The sequence below is a fragment of the Bombina bombina genome, chromosome 5, assembly GCF_027579735.1.
Source record: "Bombina bombina isolate aBomBom1 chromosome 5, aBomBom1.pri, whole genome shotgun sequence".
Taxonomy (NCBI): Eukaryota; Metazoa; Chordata; class Amphibia; order Anura; family Bombinatoridae; genus Bombina; species Bombina bombina.
This window is the reverse complement of record NC_069503.1, coordinates 658060881-658080114: the sequence shown is the minus strand read 5'-3', so window position 1 is coordinate 658080114 and position 19234 is coordinate 658060881.

Sequence of the window (19234 nt, the reverse complement as noted above, 5' to 3'; positions counted from 1 at the left end):
GGTGCAGGGATTTAGCAGTAGCACTACATAGTAACATAATAACATAGTAACATAGTAGATGGAAAAAGATAGAAGTCCATCAAGTTCAACCTAAACAAATCTAATATACTTACAAAAAAGCTCCAGTTGAGGTTAAAGGGACAGTTTACTCAAAAACGTTTCCCCCTTTAATTTGTTCCAATGATCCACTTTACCTTCTGGAGTGTATTAAATTGTTTACAAGTATTTCCTTTACTCTTATATTGGCATTTGAAATATGTGATTTAACATGTGGTATCCCCACCTATTCTGAAAGTTTCTAGCCTTAGGTCCAAAATATAGATACGCTTTGTAAACACAACCTGCAAAACAAATTAAACTCCCTGTGGGGTATAGAAGAGATAAGGGAATAAATATATAAATATTAATTTTTCATTGTTTTCTCCAAGTATTGGTCTTTGGTTTCCAAATAGATATGATAAAGAAGAATGTATATATACAAAAATGTGAGAAAGTGATGAGATCTGATTATGCTTGCAAGCTCAACCCATTTTATTAGGTTGTAGATTCAAAACACAAAATAAACTATTTAATTTACACAAATAAACCTTAAAAAGAAAATGCTCAAACATTTTATACTCTGCAGTTGGTAAAAAAAAGTAATTGGAAACACATTAAGGGAAAACTATTTTACAATATATTTTAACAACTGTAGAGATAAATTTACCCCCATATCTCCTTTCCTCCAGCCTTAAATTATGGCCTCTTGTCACTAACAATTTTCTTGGAATAAATAGAGCTTTTGCAATCTCTGTATATGGACCTTGAATATATTTATATAAAGTAATCATGTCACCTCTCAAGGGCCTTTTTTCTAGAGAAAACAGACTCACACCTAGATTACGAGTTTTGCGTTAGAGGCTGTGCGGTGCTAACAAGCAGTTTTGTCTCACTGCTCACTTACAGACAGCGCTGTTATTATGGGTTTTTACAACCCAGACAAGAAGTGAGCGTTGAGCAAAATTTTGCTACTTACCGCACTCCAATACCAGCGCTGCTTACGTTAGCAGTGAGCTGGTGTAACGTGCTTGTGCACAATTAACCCATAGGAATCAACAGGGAGAGCCGGCTGAAAAAAAGTTTAACACCTGCCAAAAAGCAGTGTAAAACTCCTTAACGCAGCCCCATTGATTCCTAAGGGGAAATACATTTTATGTCTACATCTAACACCCTAACATGAACCCCGAGTCTAAACAACCCTAATCTTACACTTGTTAACCCCTAATCTGCCGCCCCCGACATCGCCGACACCTACATTATATTATAAATCCCTAATCTGCCGCTCCGGACACCGCCGCCACCTACATTATACTTATGAACCCCTAATCTGCTGCCCCCAACATCGCTGACACCTACATTATATTTATTAACCCCTAATCTGCCACCCCCAATGTCGCCGCCACATACCTACATTTATTAACATTAGTTAAATATTATTAACCCCTAATCTGCTGGCCCCAACGTCGCCGCCACTATATTAAAGTTATTAACTCCTAAACCTAAGTCTAACCCTAAACCTAACACCCCCTAACTTAAATATAATTAAAAGAAATCTAAATAAAATTACTATAATTAACTCAATTATTCCTATTTAAAACTAAATACTTACATGTAAAATAAACCCTAAGCTACAATATAACTAATAGTTACATTTGCCTATTTGCATATATGCCTGAGGAAACGGTTCTAAACCGAGAAACGCGTTGCAGCTTTTTAAGGGGTCATTGGAACACCCCAATCCACTTGTATAAAACTGTTGTGTTGTATTTTAAATTTTAAAATTTTGTTTTTAATAAATACAGAGTGGATTTATCCTACCTTCCTGCTATCCTGACTAATATTTGGGAGACTAATCTCATTAACTTCTACACCCATCATTGGATATCTATGCATGGGGTGAGCTGACACACCTCTCCCTAATCTGCCATCTTGTGTCTACCAGCACATATGTGTGCTCAGCCTAAATGTGAGTACCCATTTGGGAATTTGTTAAAGTAAACATTATACTTTGAATGATCTGCACATGTAGTGCCTATATCTGTGTTTTATTCCATCTCAGCACTGCAGCACAGAAGTAAAAACTCCACTGTGGGTGAGCTGTCACACCTGTCAAAATCTACAGCCTGCATCTACCATCACATAAGTGTGCTTTTATAATATGTGAGTACCCATTTTGCTTGACTTATCATTTAATCCACATATACTTGATACCACACATGAGGCGCCCCTCTGTTTCTTTTCATTTTGTATAGGCTACAATATAACTAATAGTTACATTGTAGCTATCTTAGGGTTTATTTTTATTTTACAGGCAAGTTTGTATTTATTTTAACTAGGTACAATAGTTATTAAATAGTTATTAACTATTTAATAACCACCTAGCTAAAATAAATACAAAAGTACCTGTAAAATAAAACCTAACCTAAGTTACAATTACACCTAACACTACACTACAATTAAATTATTTCCCTAAATTAAATACAATTAAATTATCTAAAGTACAAAAACAAACAAACACTAAATTACAGAAAATAATAAACAAATTACAAGATTTTTAAACTAATTACACCTTATCTAATCCCCCTAACAAAATAAAAAGTCCCCCCAAAATAAAAAAGCCCTACCCTACACTAAATTACAAATAGCCCTTAAAAGGGCCTTTTGTGGGGCATTGCCCCAAAGTAATCAGCTCTTTTACCTGTAAAAATAAAGTACAAATCCCCCCCAACATTAAAACCCACCACCCATATAACCAACCCTACTCTAAAACCCACCAAAACCCCTTAAAAAAAACTAACACTAACCCCTTGAAAATCACCTTACCGGGAGAAGTCTTCATCTAACCGGGCCGAAGTCCTCAACGAAGCCAGGAGAAGTCTTCATCCAAGCCGGGCGAAGTGGTCCTCCAGATGGGCAGAAGTCTTCATCCAGATGGCATCTTCTATCTTCATCCATCCAGCGTGGAGCGGGTCCATCTTCAAGACATCCGACGTGGAGCATCCTCTTCATCCGACAGCTAAGACTAAATGAAGGTTCCTTTAAATGATGTCATCCAAGATGGTGTCCCTTCAATTCCGATTGGCTGATAGAATACAACTAAGGAATACAACTATTAGCAGACATTTGTCTAATGTATGTTCACTATATTTACTAATATTTGGTGCTTATAAATTATATAATCATCATAAAAACATCTACAAAAATATTTATTGATACTATTTCTTAATAATAAATATATAGGTAAAATAATTGTAATGTCAAATTTACAGTAATTAGATTAAAACAAAAATAAGAAGCAGTTTATTTTATAATGATTTAAATCTCATGAGGATGTTTTAGAAGAACTGTAAAGACTTCAATACATTATTAAAAATAGATTGCTGGCTAATATTTTTTCTTGACAATAAAGAATGAGTAAATACTATTCTTCCTTAATTTGCTACAATCCTGTTTCTAGTGCAATTTACTGTATAATTTTTTTTACATGCTATTGATAACAACTGTGTACAAATATAATATCAATATTACAAGTTAGTTTTAAAAAAGAACATAGGCATAAACAGATTTCTCGTAGGTGTTAAGAATAAAAAAGCCACCTGCATAACCTAAAACATTCAACACTAACAAATTTCAAATAATGATATGAAAAGCAAAATGTAACCACCACATTTTATATTCCGTACTCATAAAGTAATATATTTATTAATACAATCTTATTTTTCTTCCTAGAAATGTACTCTTCAAAAATATTACCTCACATGCTTCATCACCATAACGTAATGAAATATGTCTAATCGATTATTTTGTTTCTTTTATCAATGATTATGGAAAAAATGTCAAAACTTTCTAAAGTGTTCCCTGGCAATGGCAAATAATTTTTTTTCATCCGAAAGATTTGGTTCGTACTTTTGCGCAATTCGGGTCATATGAATTTTAGACATAGTGCCGTTAGGTTTGTCCGAATATTTAGAAAAAAATGTTATTCACAACGAAATTCATTCAGTTACATTATCAACAATGGGAAGCCCACAAAACATTAATTTTAACAACAAAATGACACTTTTATGAAATGCCAACAATTAAAAGATTCAGTGATAACTCTGACATGAGAACATACAGTACTGTGCAAAAGTTTTAGGCAGATGTGAAAAAAGGCTGTAATGTAAGAATGCTTCAAAAATAGAAATGTTGTTAGCTTGTTTTTATCAGGTAACAAAATGCAAAGTGTCAAGTGAGTGCATAGAGAAAAAACTGTGACCATCCTTTGCCTTCAAAAAAGCAAAAATTATTTTAGGTACACTTGCACAAAGTTAGAGTTGTTGTAGGCATGTAGTTAGGTGTATAATTAATATAATTAAACAATTGTTCCAAACAGGTGTTAATGATCATCATTTTAATATGCAGGTTGAAACACAAAAATTAACTGATATAGAAACAGCTATGCAGGAGGAATAAAACTAGGTGAGGAACAGAAAAACTGGCTAAAAGGTGAGGTTTCTGATTACAGTTTAATGTCAAAAGTTGTAAAACATTGCAAGAGATAAGGTACTGCATTAGCAAGGTGTAGGCAGAAATCCCATGGCAGAAAGGTGTTTTCAGATGTGCTGTTCATGCTCTTTTGAAGTAGCACAAAGAAAAGTGCAATATTGAGGACCATATTAGGGGTTGGCCAAGGAAAGTAAGTGTAGAAGATTAACCCCTTAATGACCAAGGAAGTTCCAGGCACGTCCTACAAAAAGGGTCAGTTAATGACCAAGGACGTGCCGGCATTTCCTCTGGGGTTTTTAAGCACTGATAGCAATTGTGATTGCTCCCAGATGCTTTCAGGGTATTGCAGTGATGCCTCGATTTTGAGGCATCACTGCAATACCCTTTTTTACCCACTGATGCAGAGAGAGCCACTGTAGCAGGGAGGTGGGTGGGCGGCCCATCATTGGATGGACTTCCAGATCCTGTCCCTGCAGTGCATGCAAGTGAACGTGTTCCCCCAATGGGTGGCGGTGCGCATGTACATTACGTTCACAGAGGGAGAGGGAGGGAAGGAGGGAGATGGTAATACTGGAAAGTACATTTTCTTAAATGGATCTGGGAGGGGGAGGGGGTAGGGTATTGAGGTGGCAGCTACATTACAGAAAATGTTTTTTTTATTTTTTTTTTTATAAAAAAAAACATTGTTTTTGAGCAAATTGGGTACTGAGGTTGGAGGCTAAGGGAGGATCCATCACTGCAGAATAAATATTAAAAAAAAAGGCCTTTTACTTTAGTACTGGCAGACTTTCTGCCAGTACTTAAGATGGCTGTGACAATTGTGATGTTGGGGATTGAAGAGAGCTGTGTGAGGGGAGTCAGGGAGGGATCAGGGGGTGGGATGTGTCAGGTGGGAGGCTGATCTCTACACAAGCTACCTAATTAACCCCTTCACTGCTGGGCATAATACAAGTGTGGTGCACAGCAGCATTTACCAGCCTTCTAATTACCAAAAAGCACAGTACTCACATTACAAAACCTCAATGGCATATGAAGTAATAAAAAAAAATATATAAGTATATGGGTGTAGCCCGGTGGCAAGCTGACCAATGACCTGGTTGATGAGAAAAGCATGTTACAGATTTGGATATACAGTCTGAAAGCAAGTCCTGTGTATTCCATATCAGCAGACAAGTGTATCATGACACATTTCAAAGGTGTATCAAATGTAAGCCTTCTTCCTCAGAGAAGTAGATACCCTGCAGTTTTTTTTTCTTTCCTGACACTTTGGATTAATCTGTTTGTCTCCTGGACTATTTTATATTACACTATATACCCTACAGTATATTTATGGACACTATCTAATCCAGTTAATTTTATTTTATTTTCATTTTAATTTTTATGATATCAATTGAGACTAATCTATAACTGCATATATTTGCACACTACTGGAAGATCTATAGATCTTCCACTTTTTACTCTAATTTTTGCTCTATTTTTTACAGCATTACTTCTGTTACATTACACCACCTTAAAGTCTAATATATTAACAGCTTGGTAAATAGAGTTAACTTACATATAAGAGTGGTCCTGTAAGAATGGTGAAAAGATTTATTAAATCAATATTAAGGTTACCAACACATGCAATACCTCAATATTTGCTATAATTAGTCTATTTTCCACACCAGGTTTTTCTGTTCTAACGTGAATTTCAATTAGAATTTTAATTGATTGGTGATAGTCAAGTGCGCCCTTCAGTTCTATCATTTCTCTTTGTCGCTAGCTATTCCCCAGGTTTGATAGATAGACTTGGGCAGCAAACAACTAATTTTGTTCCTGAGGTCCTTTCTGGCTGAGCTCTGTAGCAACCCAAGGGTTGCAGGTTCAATCCCTGGCAAGGTTCATTCAGCCTTTCATCCTTCAGAGGTCGATAAAATGAGCAGTGCCTTGAGACCCTTACGGGTGATTAGCCGTGCTTTACAAGTACCCAATACAATACATACAATGTGTGTGTAGAGTACTACATGGAATTAGGATCTTTACAAAGTGTCATGGAGAACTATAGGATTGATAGATTACTGTATGTATATTTGTTTATGCAATGATATGTGTATGCTGATTTGTAAAATGATTACTGAAACTAAGCTGCTATATATAAAATGTGTGTGTGTTTGTACATATATGTGTTTCTCTGGCATAACATAGCTAGTGCCTCACCAGCCTCTGACATCCTCGCACATCACTGAATTCAACTACATTACAATTTAATGCTTGGAAAAAAGCAGCAGAGATTTTGCATGATTTCTCTCCTTCAGGAAACTGCTTTGCTGGCCTCCTCAGCCTCACAGTCCGATGGTCTATTGAGATATTCTAAGAAAAGGGGCGTATCTGATGAGAGGCAACGTCTCTCACAAAGAAGTCAATGGGAGCGTGACATCACCGACCATATTGCCAACATTGCTGCTTGTCGTTTGCTGTGGCCAGGGGGGCCCTATCTGAAGTGGGCCTACACAGCGCAGACAGTCTATCTGAAACTAAAAATAGTTTCCATGTAGGTACACTTCAAATATTGCAGTGGTGACCTAAGTTTTATTACTTCCACACTAACTAGCTCAGGCCGCTACCCTCCTTGCAACCTGCACTCCACTGAATCAAACATATTGATCTTGTATGGATGTGTTTGAATCAAAGTGCAGGTAACTGCCACTAGAACGCTCCACTAATTCCCCCTGAACGCCTATATCTACATCACGCCTAAGCTACACTCCCCTGCTCCACCTTGCTCTGACCACCTACAACTACATCGCAGCTAACAAACACTTCCCCTACACTCACCAGCAAACTCCTTCTGACAGCCTACACCTGAGCTGCTTCTTAAAAGGGGGGTCAATCGAAAAGAGTTTTAGATGATAGAATGATATTGGTAATTTGATGAGACACCTAGGGATACCAATTGTTTAGCAGCCCTAAACAAGTGGTATCCCTAGGTGTCTCGTCAAATTCCTGACAACATATTAAAAGGGCAACTTGATCCCCTGGCCCTGCTCTATCTGCACCCCTTTTAGTAAGCAGCTTAATTCTGATCCAGTTCAAGGACCCCAGCTATGACGGTGAGGTTTTGCAAGCCCTCTGTCATTTACCTCATCTCCTTGGCAAAATATGCATTGTCAAGTACAATGTAGATTATTTAAAGTATTGTAGATATCTTAAAAGGGATTTAATGGTTGCTTATTATTATTTTAAACATAAATATATATTTGAAAATATATGTTTATGTTTAAAATAATAGAAAACATTATTAAATACCTTTGGTGTATAGCTATATACAGGGAGTGCAGAATTATTAGTAAAGTTGTATTTTTGAGGATTAATTTTATTATTGAACAATAACCATGTTCTCAATGAACCCAAAAAACTCATTAATATCAAAGCTGAATAGTTTTGGAAGTAGTTTTTAGTTTGTTTTTAGTTATAGCTATTTTAGGGGGATATCTGTGTGTGCAGGTGACTATTACTGTGCATAATTATTAGGCAACTTAACAAAAAACAAATATATACCCATTTCAATTATTTATTTTTACCAGTGAAACCAATATAACATCTCAACATTCACAAATATACATTTCTGACATTCAAAAATAAAACAAAAACAAATCAGTGACCAATATAGCCACCTTTCTTTGCAAGGACACTCAAAAGCCTGCCATCCATGGATTCGGTCAGTGTTTTGATCTGTTCACCATCAACATTGCATGCAGCAGCAACCACAGCCTCCGAGACACTTTTCAGAGAGGTGTACTGTTTTCCCTCCTTGTAAATCTCACATTTGATGATGGACCACAGGTTCTCAATGGGGTTCAGATCAGGTGAACAAGGAGGCCATGTCATTAGATTTTCTTCTTTTATACCCTTTCTTGCCAGCCACGCTGTGGAGTACTTGGACGCGTGTGATGGAGCATTGTCCTGCATGAAAATCATGTTTTTCTTGAAGGATGCAGACTTCTTCCTGTACCACTGCTTGAAGAAGGTGTCTTCCAGAAACTGGCAGTAGGACTGGGAGTTGAGCTTGACTCCATCCTCAACCCGAAAAGGCCCCACAAGCTCATCTTTGATGATACCAGCCCAAACCAGTACTCCACCTCCACCTTGCTGGCGTCTGAGTCGGACTGGAGCTCTCTGCCCTTTACCAATCCAGCCACGGGCCCATCCATCTGGCCCATCAAAACTCACTCTCATTTCATCAGTCCATAAAACCTTAGAAAAATCAGTCTTGAGATATTTCTTGGCCCAGTCTTGACGTTTCAGCTTGTGTGTCTTGTTCAGTGGTGGTCGTCTTTCAGCCTTTCTTACCTTGGCCATGTCTCTGAGTATTGCACACCTTGTGCTTTTGGGCACTCCAGTGATGTTGCAGCTCTGAAATATGGCCAAACTGGTGGCAAGTGGCATCTTGGCAGCTGCACGCTTGACTTTTCTCAGTTCATGGGCAGTTATTTTGCGCCTTGGTTTTTCCACACGCTTCTTGCGACCCTGTTGACTATTTTGAATGAAACGCTTGATTGTTCGATGATCACGCTTCAGAAGCTTTGCAATTTTAAGAGTGCTGCATCCCTCTGCAAGATATCTCACTATTTTTGACTTTTCTGAGCCTGTCAAGTCCTTCTTTTGACCCATTTTGCCAAAGGAAAGGAAGTTGCCTAATAATTATGCACACCTGATATAGGGTGTTGATGTCATTAGACCACACCCCTTCTCATTACAGAGATGAACATCACCTAATATGCTTAATTGGTAGTAGGCTTTCGATCCTATACAGCTTGGAGTAAGACAACATGCATAAAGAGGATGATGTGGTCAAAATACTAATTTGCCTAATAATTCTGCACTCCCTGTAAAATGCTTTAAACAATATGCATTGTATATGACTATGCAAATAATTTAAACATTGACCTCTAAACTGGCAAAACCTAAAATTGACTGTAGAATATTCACATATAAATTAAAATGTAATTAATGTTGCTTGTTATTTTTATTATTTGTAATTAAAGACAGAATAATTAACATTTTAGTTCTACATAACTGCATGCGTATAATGTAAAAATACAATGTAATGCTATATACTGTGTATATGTGTATATATATATATATATATATATATATACATATATATACATTATATATATATATATATATATATATGTATATATATATATATATATATATAAATGTGTGTGTGTGTATGTGTGTACAGATGCATTTATGTATTTATACAAACAATCAATGAAAGTCCAATAGAGGATATCTTGAAACAATAAGTGTGGCTGCACTCCAGGGGCTCGATCCGATAAAAATCGTCGCCCGCAAGAGCTGGCGACGCCAATATTTGCGCGGGTTTGGTATCCTATATACGGCATAACCTAGAAGTTACGCACGTATATTTCTGCCGTCGCCCGTAGTTTTTTGGGCCATAGGCAGGTATACCAAACTAGCGCAGTTTGGTATCCAATATACAGCGTAAGGACTTACGTGGCGAAAATGGAGAAATCTTACTCCATTTTCACCTCGCCACAAAAAGCAGCCGTAAGAAGCCTTACGCTGACTATTGGAGCCCCGTAACTCCCTAAACTAGCTGCTAAATAAACCTAACACCTAACGCATGCGCAATGTCTAACTAGCTGTCAACCGCAATCTGCTAAATAAAACCTAACACCTAACGCATGCGCAATGTCTATCTACCTGTCAACCGCGATCCCTCGCCGCAATCCCTAATAAAGTATTTAACCCCTAAACTGCCGCCATCTACATAAACTAACCCCCTACTGTGAGCCCCTAAAACCGCCACCATCTAACTGATCTATCCCCTACTGTGAGACCCTAAAACCGCCACCATCTAACTGATCTATCCCCTAATGTGAGCCCCTAAAACCGCCACCATCTACCTAATCTATCCCCTAATCTGACCCCTTACACCGCCGCCAGCTATATTAATATTATTAACCCCTAATCTAATATCCATAAAGTAATAAGCTCTATTACCAGCCCTTAAAAGGGCATTTTGCGGGGCTTTGCCCCAAAGTTAACCGCTCTTTTGCTCTATAACCTGCCCTCCCTACACCGCCGCCATCTATATTAATGGTATTAACCCCTAATGTAAGCCCCTTACACCGCCGCCATCTATATTAAAATTATTAACCCCTAATTTAATCTACCTACCCCGCCGTCAGATATATTATCTATATTAACCCTAAGTATATTATAGTTAATATAGTTATTACATTATATATATTAACTATATTAAGCCTAATTATATTAGGGTTAATATAGTTAATATAGTTACTATAGTATTTATATTAACTATATTAACTCTATCTAACCCTAACACCCCTAACTAAATTCTTATTAAGTAAATCTAATTTATATTATAAACTAAAATATTCCTATTTAAATCTAAATACTTACCTATAAAATAAACCCTTCAGGGGGGTAGTGTTAGGTATATTTAAGGGGGGTTTTGGGTTAGTTTAGGGGTATGTGGGTGGTGGGTTGTATTGTGTTTTTTTTCAGGCAAAAGAGCATGCCCCCACAAAATGCCCTTTTAAGGGCTGGTAAGGTAAAAGAGCTTTGAACTTTTTTTAATTTAGAATAGGGTAGGGAATTTTTTTTTATTTTGGGGGGCTCTATTATTTTATTAGGGGGCTTAGAATAGGTGTAATTAGCTTAAAAATCTTGTAATTTTTTTTTATTTTTTGTAATTTAGTGTTTTTTTTTGTAATTTAGTTTAGTTTATTTAATTGTATTTTTAGATAGATATTTGTAGTTTATTTAATTTATTGATAGTGTAGGTGTATTTGTAACTTAGGTTAGGATTTATTTTACAGGTAATTGGGTAATTATTTTAACTAGGTAGCTATTAAATAGTTAATAACTATTTAATAGCTATTATACCTAGTTAAAATAATTAACAATTTACCTGTAAAATAAATATAAACCCTAACATAGCTACAATGTAATTATTAATTATATTGTAGCTATCTTAGGGTTTATTTTATAGGTAAGTATTTAGATTTAAATAGGAATATTTTAATTAATAATATTAATATTAGATTTATTTTAATAAGAGTTTAGTTAGGATGTTAGAGTTAGATAGGGTTATTATACTTTATTTATATATATATATATATATATATATATATATATATATATATATATATATATATCAAATATAATAACGATATTAACTATATTAACCCTAATATAATTAGGGTTAATATAGTTAATATATATAATATAATAACTATATTAACTATATTAACCCTAATATAATTAGGGTTAATATAGTTAATATAGCTGGCGGCGTTGTAGGGGGATTAGATTAGGGGTTAATACATTTATTATAGGTGGCCGCTGTGTAGGGGGATGTAGATTGTAGGCAAAAGAGCAGTTTACTTTGTGACAAAGCCCTGCCAAAAGCCCTTTTAAGGGCTGGCAAAAGAGCTGAATTCTTTGGGGCATGCCCCGCAAAAAGCCCTTTTAAGGGCTGGCAAAAGAGCTGTTACTTTTGGGCAATGCCACGCAAAATTTTTTTATTTTTATTTGTAGGGTTTAGTGGTAGGGATAGTTTAGTATTTTAGGGGTTAAATAATTTAATATAGATGGCGGCGGGGTAGGGGGATTAGATTAGGGGTTAATAATTTTAAAATAGATAGCGGCGGGGTAGGGGCTCACTTTAGGGGGTAGGTAAGGTAGATAGCAGCGGTGTTAGGGGCTCACTTTAGGGGGTTATAGATTTAATATAGCTGGCGGCGGTTTAGGGGTTAATAACTTTATTAGGTTGTGGCGGGGTTTGGGAGCGGCGGTTTAGGGGTTAATACATATTTTATTGTTAGGCTAGTGAGGGGGAATAGCGGATAGAGGGTTAGACGTGTCGGGCTATGTTAGGGAGGCGTGTTAGACGTGTCGGGCTATGTTAGGGAGGTGTGTTAGACAGTGCGGGTGATTTCATACTTTAGTCAGGTTTGGTAGGCGCCGGCAGTTTCTAACGTGGCGCAAGTCACTGGCAACGCCAGAAACTTGTACTTGCGCAGATTTCTGGACATCGCTGGTTTATCCGACTTACGGCACGTTAGCATCTGACGGCGCCGTATATTGGATAGTTCTAGATGCGAGCTGAAACTGCGGGCGACGCGGGTTTCCTCGCTTGTGCCGCAAACTACGCCGTATATCGGATCGCGCCCCAGGAAAGAGTCCTTGATCATCAGAAACTGAAATAGAAAAAAAAACACTAAGGAAGCGTCCCATAGTGTAAATACATCCGGTATAACTTAAACCAAAAAGTTAAGACAATTCACAAATTGCAGGGCACATCTAATAGTGCACATGGCATGTCCTGGAGACCATGGGTCCCTCCAGTAGGACATTCTCAGGAAATCATAGCAATCCACTTTTGTAGAAGTGATCCGTGTCAGACACACTGTCCTCAGCCATACAATATACCATAGAATATAAAACATAATACAATTGGAGGAAAGTTCCCTTCACTAAAAAGAGCAGCAATAGACTCATATATGTCAGTATTAAAAAATAATAATAATAAAAACATGATAACAATAGTAACAGTGCATAATTTGATGTGAACAAAATCTATACATCTAAATGTGTGTGATAATGTGTGAAAAGACAATTGATAAAATCAATCATCCGAGTGCCAATGAGATTGTAGATAAGCTACTAAACTAAACAACAGTTAACTAATTCAGTCATATATCATATATAGTAATACGACCAAAAAGTCAGTTTTCACTCCTTGCCTTAAATATGAAAGACACTTAGCTTTATTTAGAGACATGGTAGTGGAAGATATTGAATCACTGCCAAAATATCTGGTTAAGAAGTTTAATTTGGGTCACTTTGAGAGACAAGCCCTGACAAAACTTACTTCTAACCCCCACCTGGTCATTTGTTAAGCTGACAAGGAAGGGTGGTGATAGTTCAACAGGATTTTTCGTATTACTTATTAGAGCCCAACCGTATTTTGAATGATCTTAAATACTATCTTATCTAATGATGCCTCTACCAAATACGTTAAACTATTATCAGATCTTGTTGAAGTGGGATTCCAAAATAATATACTAATCAAAAGAGAAAAATACTTTATCATGTCTACAAAGCCAAATGTGGCCTTTTACTATCATTTAACAAAGATCCACAAGGATAATGTAAGACCCCCTGGATGACCTATCATGCAGGTATAGGGAGTCTAAATGATCTGCTCATAATGATAATTTTCTCCACAAATATGTAATAGGTCTAGAATCATATATTAGAGGTTCTACTGACTTGCTCTCTACATTATCTAAATTATCCTTTGCAGATAATTATATATGGATGACTTGCAATGTGAATGCCTTGCATTTTAATATCCCTCACTCCCTAGGAACATCACTGATTAGTGGGTTTTTGACCAGGACCCATATATGTCTTTTATACAGAGTGAATATCAACTTGATTTAATAATGTTCACTCTAGCACTTATTTTGTTTTTCAACATCAATTCTATCTACAAATTAAAGGTATGGCCATAGTTTTGCCAAACTCTATATGGGATTATTTGAGCACAACTTTGTGTATTATTCCCCATAAAGGGAAAACTTGATGCTCCCTGGTCGCTACAATGGCAATATTATCTTTATTTTGGATGGGAATGTGGCCTCTGCATGCTCATTTGTTTCACACCTTAAATCCAATTAAATGGGATTATCTTTCACACATTATATAGACCCCTATTCTATAGTGTATTTGGATTGTATCTTGTTTGTAACACCCAATGGCATTATTGGCTCTAAGACTTGCTTCAAACCTGTGGACAGTAACAGCTATTTACATTATAATAGCAATCACTATCTTCCCTGGAAGAAAAATGTCCCATATAGCCAATGCCGCAGGATACGTTCAAATTGTAGTTCTATTCAGGATTATGATGAACAGAGTAATATTCTGACTAATAGATTTCTAAAAAGCCTATCCTTCTGAAATTGTAAGAGAAGGTTTTCTCAAGGCAAGATCACTGGATAGAGAAGTATTTTTTAATTATGTCAAAGAAAAGCCAGATGGACAACAAGCTGCAAACCAAGCTATGTACATTACTAGATATACATCTAATTATAGAAAGATTCAGAATATTCTCAAGAAACATTGGCATCTATTACTTAGATATCCAATTTTAAAAGGTTTAGTGCGAGAAAAAAAAAATTTGTATTAAAAATAGCACAGGCACTTAAACATAAATTGGCCACACTCTAAGTATTAGTGAGCAAAAAAGAGTATAATAGGCAATAAGAAAAGGATTGTTCCTAACAAACTGGGGATATTGTCTTCTTCTTTTTTGAAACCTAAGAAGGGAGCTTTTAAGTGTAATAAAAGAAAATGCAATATGTGCAAATTCATATCACATGGACAGACTACTTTTAAATCTAATACTACACAACAAATATTTCCAATTAACAAACGTTTAAGTTGTTCTTCTGAATATTATTTATTTATGAACTTGTCAATATGGGGTCCAGTTTTTTAGGACGTACCTGTCGTACCATCAGAACTATATGGAATGAACATTAATATAATATGAAAGGGAAAGCCCATAGTGTTGTGACACATTGCTATAAATACCATAAATGTAATCCGGACATTTTTTTGGTCATCCCTATTGAACAAATCAAACTCTCCTCTTTTTTTATAACCATTTTAGTCAACTCAGACAAATAGAAACATATTGTATCTATAAATTAAAGATACTTAGTCCCTCTGGGCTTAACACTTGTGTAGATCTAGCAGCTCTTGAGAAGTAATGATGGGTTATATTCATATATGTATATATGTATATATTTTCATATATACATATATGTATATATTTTCTTATATGCATATATGTATATATGTATTTTGAATAAATAGAACATATTTTGCTATGTAAGGAACATTGGAATATAAAACATTTATATTTTCATGTATGGTTAGAGCATTTGAGAATATATCGGGTTTGTGCGTTAGTAGGGTGTTATTTATTTTCTCTCATTTTTTTTGCTCCATTAACTTCTATGATGAATACATTAATGCACACACAAAATTCTAAGTTTGGCTTTTGGGTTAGCACGCCAACGAAAAATGTTTATTTTCAACTTTTAATACGAGCACTACCTGACGAGTTCAAAAATTCTAACAGAGCTAATGCTTGAACGGGAGTGTTAAATACTGCTTTACTTGTAATCTGGCCCAAAGAAGTTTCTCAAATAGCAATTTCTAATCAGACATAGAAGGTTTCATAATTTATATACTTCCATATAAAAATAGATTTGGAACTGAAATAAGTGGATAAGGTACTTTCTTTCATGTAATTGGTAAGAGTCCTTGAGCTAGTGACATATGGCATATACAATCCTACCAGGAGGGGCAAAGTTTTGGAGAGCTCAAAATGCATATAAATACACCCATCACCACACCCACAATTCAGTTTTACAAACTTTGCCTCCTATGGAGGTGGTGAAGAAAGTTTGTGCTAAGATTTCTACGTTGATATGCGATTCTCAGCATTTTTAAGCCAGATTCCTCTCAGAGTACAGCGAATGTCAGAGGGACGTGAAGGGAGTATCACTTATTGAATGCAATGGTTTTCCTCACGGGAGATCTATCTCATAGGTTCTCTGTTATCGGTCATAGAGATTCATCTCCTACCTTCCCTTACATCGAAGATATACTCTCATATTCCATTACCTCTACTGATAACCGTTTCAGTACTGGTTTGGCTATCTGCTATATGTGGATGGATTTTGGTAAGTATGTTTTCATTACTTAAGACACTCTCAGCTATGGTTTGGCACTTTATGTATTTATATAAAGTTCTAAATTTATGTGTTGTACTTATATTTGCCATGATTCAGGTTTTCAGTATATTTCCTTTTGCAGACTGTCAGATTTATATCTGGGAAATGCATTTTTACTTTGCAATATAGTCTTTTTTTCAATTGACTGTCATTTTAAATTTGTGGGCAGAATTAGGATTGCGAGGGCGCAAAATGCAAAAGTATATTTTACTTCCGGCATCTTAGTTGATGCTGAGTCCTTTCACAAGGTTGAGTCTTCAATGACGTGTGTGTCATTTCCAGATGTTGTTAGCGCCAAAATTGTTTTTCTTTTTGTGTTGTGCGTCGTACTTGGCGCCAAATATTTTCATTATTCAAACCCCATTCCTATATGCCTCTTACCTTTTTTTCTCTATCACAGGGCTATGCTGTTTGCATTTTTTCCCATTCCTGAAACTGCGATATAAGACATTGAAAATTTTGCTTTATATGTTGTTTTTTTCTCTTACATTTGTAAGATGTCTCAATCTGATCCTGTCTCAGAAATCAATGTTGGAACCCTGCTACCTGATAACAGTTCTACCAAAGCTAAGTGCATTTGTTGTAAACTTGTGGAGGTTATATCTCCAGTTGTGGTTTGTAATAGTTGTCATGATAAACTTTTACATACAGATAATGTGTCCATCAGTAATTGTACATTGCCTGTTTCTGTTCCTTCAACATCTAATGTACAAGATATACCTGTGAATTTAAAGAATTTATTGCTGATTCTATTCAGAAGGCTTTGTCTGCCATCCCACCTTCTAATAAATGTAAAAGGTCTTTTAAAACTTCTCATAAAGTTGATGAAATTTCAATTGACCGACAACATAATGATTTATCCTCCTCTGATGAGGATCTATCTGATTCAGAAGAAAAAAAAAAAAGAAAAAATGAGGAAATCAGGGAGATAAATTTCAACCCAAAAAATCCACTGGGATCCTCTAGGAGGCGCTAAAGATTACAACAAATTATACGCTGAACATGCAGTGTGATATATAGTATCTAAATAGCACACTGACTACATAAATTTACAAAATATATATTGTGATCTATGTTATATTATATTACCACAGGTAAATAAATGGATACAAAAGAGTCCAATATGATGTCAGCTAGGATCCTAAGTGCTGAACAAACTTATTTGATTGTAGAGATGATTCGGTAGGCAGCTCTCTAACAGCATACAGTGATGGACGAAGAAAAGGGAATCTTTACAAATTAATGACTTATTACATTTTAAATTATAAGCACAAACATTACTAATATTATTTCCAAAGGAGCATAGTACAGGGTCTTTCCCTATTATTGAAAAAACATTTTTATACTTGTTTTTAATATATTTAAAGCTAAACTAACACTACAGCAAGGGGGTGTGTGCAAATGAAGGGTTGGGATTGGTTATACCACATGTTTTGAGAGAGGTGTGTTTAGGGGTTTGGTTAGTAGCATAGCCCAATATAAGGATCAAATGTACTGATGTGAGACATGCCTGATGAAACAGTTCTTACTGAGAAACGCGTTGCATTGTTTCTCTCTTTTTTATCCAAGATTTTATTTTGGCACTATGAGAAGTTGTGTATTTTACAATTTTTAAATAAATTATTTTTTATTTTACCAACTTCCAAGTGTCCATTATATCTTGGTGCTACGCTACTAATACGGTGAGAATCCCTATCCCTACTATCCTGCGTGTATACCTTCTTTGGTCTACAACCTGGACCTATTTGATCCTCTGCACCCTGGAGTTGCCTGTTGGGGCCTTGATCAGCTAGCTGGACTGCTGTAGAAATCCAGCCTGCTCCTATAGGCATAATTGATTGCCTTCTCTACAAGTGAGTACTCTGTGTATATCTCTTATTGGTAACTTTTGAGATTCCTCATTGATCTGCACCATTGGCGCCTCTATCTATTCTGATTCAGAAGATCCTTCCTCAGATTTTTGACACTGACAAATCTACTTATTTATTTAAAATGGAGTATATTTTGTTCTTTGTTAAAAGAAGTGTTGATTACATTGGATATTGAGGAAACTAGTGCTCTTGATATTAAAACTAGTAAATGTTTAAATTCTGTTTACATACCTGCTGTGGTTACTCCAGAGGTTTTTCCAGTTCCTGATGCTATTTCTGATATGATTTCTAAGGAAGGTTTAACAAATTGTATCCTTTGCCAGCAGTTACATTGGAGTTTTGGGAAAAGATCCCCAACGTTGATGGGGCTATCTCTACTCTGCTACACATACTACTATTCCTATAGAAGATAGTACTTATTTTAAAGATCCTTTAGATAGGAATATTGAATCTTATCTAAGGAAAGCCTATTTATATTCAGGTCATCTTCTCAGGTCTGTAATTTCTTTGGCTGATGTTGCAGCTGCATCAACGTTTTGGTTGGAAAATTTAGCACATCAAGAATTGGATTCTGATTTGTCTAGCATTGTTCGCTTGCTTCAACATGCTAATCATTTTATATGTGATGCCATTTTTTATATCATCAAAATTGATGTTAAATTTTTAGCTATTTTAGCTACAAGAGCTTTATGGCTTAAATCTTGGAATACTGACATGACTTCTAAGTCCAGATTGCTATCTCTTTCTTTCCAAGGTAATACGTTATTTGGTTCTCAGTTGGATTCGATTATTTCAACTGTCACTGGGGGGAAGGGAGTTTTTTTGTCTTAGGATAAAAGACCTAAGGGTAAATCTAAAGCTTCTAACCGTTTTCGTTCCTTTTGACAAAATATGGAACAGAAACCTAATCCTTCCCCCAAAGAATCTGTTTTCAATTGGAAACCTTCTTCTAATTGGAATAAATCCAAGCCATTTAAGAAACCA